This window comes from Erythrolamprus reginae, chromosome 10 (genome assembly GCF_031021105.1).
Source record: "Erythrolamprus reginae isolate rEryReg1 chromosome 10, rEryReg1.hap1, whole genome shotgun sequence".
Lineage (NCBI taxonomy): Eukaryota > Metazoa > Chordata > Lepidosauria > Squamata > Dipsadidae > Erythrolamprus > Erythrolamprus reginae.
Window position 1 is genome coordinate 29,165,382 of NC_091959.1, and position 2,500 is coordinate 29,167,881.

Here is a 2,500-nt window from a genome sequence, read left to right on the forward strand (position 1 = left end):
ACCTGGCCGGCGGCCCCGGGTCCCCGGGAAGCTCCGCGGACGGTGCTCACACCGGTCTACCGGGCCTCTCCGACCCCGTGCGCCTGCGCGCCAAGCAAGCGTCTAGTTCGGGGACCTCGGCCGCGACGCGGCGTCTGGATCAACGGCCTCGGTTTGGCAGCTCGGGGCCGTCCGCGAACGGTAGGCGTACCGGTCTACCGGGCCTATCCCAGTCGTGCCCCTTGAGCGGGGATACCGTTCGCCGACCTCGGACCTCCACTCGGTCCCAGCGGGCCCCCGGGAAACTCCTCGGACGGTATTCGGACCGGTCTACCGGGCCTCTCCGACCCCGGCCGCCGGCGCGGGAAGGCGGCCTCTCGTTCGGGGACCCCGCACGGGCGCGCGGAACGGGAACGCGGCCTGGGCGGCGCCGGCGGACCCTGCCCGTCGACTCTGTGACGGCGCGGGGCCCCGGGGCCGTGCGCGGACGGTAGTCGTTCCGGTCTACCGGGCCTCTCCGACCCGGCGGCCGGCGCGGGAAGACGGCGTCTCGTTCGTACCCGTCGCGGGGAGCACGTGCCGCGTTGTGGGACCGTCCGCGAACCGGTCTACCCGGCCGATCCCAGCGCGGGCCGCGGGTGCCGTCGTTGCGCGGTAGTGGCCCCGGTCTACCGGCCTGAGCCAAGCGCTGACGGAAGCCTGGCCTGTACAGCTCCCGCCCCCCCAGCCCCCTGTCCGCCTGTCTGTCTCTGTCTCTCTCTCTCTGTGGCTTGGAGTGTAAGGTGTTGAGGTTTGGTGACGGATTCCATTTCGTCTCCATCCATCCTTGCCATTGCTGAGACATGAATTCTCCACCACGATCTCCCAATGGGGATCGATTGAAGACGTGTGCAGCAAAGTCTTCGAAGATCTGAAAGGCCAGAGGATTTTTGTTTCGTTACATACGCAAAACCGTATCTAGGATAATTATCAAGCATAGTTAAGAAATACTTGAAAATTACCTTTAGTAGGTCGAAATGGACCGACAATGTCGGTATGAGCCCCCCCTCCCCCCCGAAAAAATAATAATAATAATAATCCGTGCACACAAACGTGTGGCACGTTTGCCAATAGGGGCTGCTTTGGATACCAACGGAACAATCCAAGTAAATTTCGCAACTACTACTATCAACCATTGACAAATTCAGGCATCTTGGATAAAACTGCAAAGGATGCATGGCCCAAACGACGATGCCAACGGTGAACACATCTGGAATGAAAAGATTAGTAGTTAGTCAGTACAGGTTTAACGTTTGCAACGTTATGCGGAACCTCAGGTTGGTTCTTTGATCAACCTTTTGAACTTCATCGGCTCTAGGAGCCTTCGTTTCTGCAGTAGCAACAGGTTTGGCTCTCTCTCTCTCTCTCTCTCTCTCTCTCTCTCTCTCTGCACCTTGGAACTTTTATACTTGCTTCAATTTTCATCTGGGGTTTTGCCTTTAAGTAGTAAACACCTCTAATTGGAAAAGCACGAGCAACAACTGTCTCGTTCTTGATAACGTGGAGTTCTTTTTCTAAGAGCATAAGTCTTCGTTTAGATGATACATACTGAGTAAGTTACTTGCAGCTTCCGGAATGTATAGAACACGTGGAATCGTTTGGTCTAATTCTTTTACGTAAGCAGTTTCCCTTCTCCTTCAACTTTGCATAGGTGATTTGACCCTGAATGTAGTTCTTTTATGTCAGTCTTACGTAGTTCTGTGAAAAGTTCTCTTTGGCAAGTAACGTGAAAAGCGGCTCCGCTATCTAAAGTCCATAAACGTCGGATGTCATGCTCTGGATCTGACTGTGGAACGTTGTTCGGGACCAAAGAACCGACGGAAGGACGTGGTTCACTTCTGGAACCTCGTTGAGATGATCTGTCGGAGTTGCTGGAGCTTCTGCGCCTGCCGCAGATTGAGAGCGTTGCGAATCAGGATATTGAGTGCGTTGGAAGTCTGTTCTCCTGGGCTGGTTGTAACCTGGATATAAGGTTCGGGAGGGAAGCGTTTCTGATAGGAAAGTGAACACAAGGACAAGGGGCCGCAATGTGAAGTTAGTTGAAGTTGGATAATTTCCCATTTTGTTTCGAGTTTCTTTTACGTCGGCGATGCTACAGTATCGCGAATGTGGCCGGTTGGATACCGGATGGAAAATGTTTCCTCTCTACATTATAGCCGGTGGGGGGAAATATCCATCCTTGGCCACTAAAAAAAAATGGCTCGAAATACTAGCGGGTCGGGAAGGGGGAAAAAAGGGTCCTGACACAGCGGCTCGTCTCCTAGGTGACTGAACCGGTGAAGAAACCAGCCCTCCCTTTCCCATATCGGTCCCGGCGGTTGCACCGGCAGGCGTGGGTTTGCGTCGATGAACTTTAACTTACGCTGGCATGGCCAGCCACGAATCCAAAATGGCTTTGTTAATTAAATAGAACCTAAATAGAGCTAGAGAGCGTGAGGAAGAAACAAGCGTCTGGTGTCGAAGACGGACCACTTGTCAGATC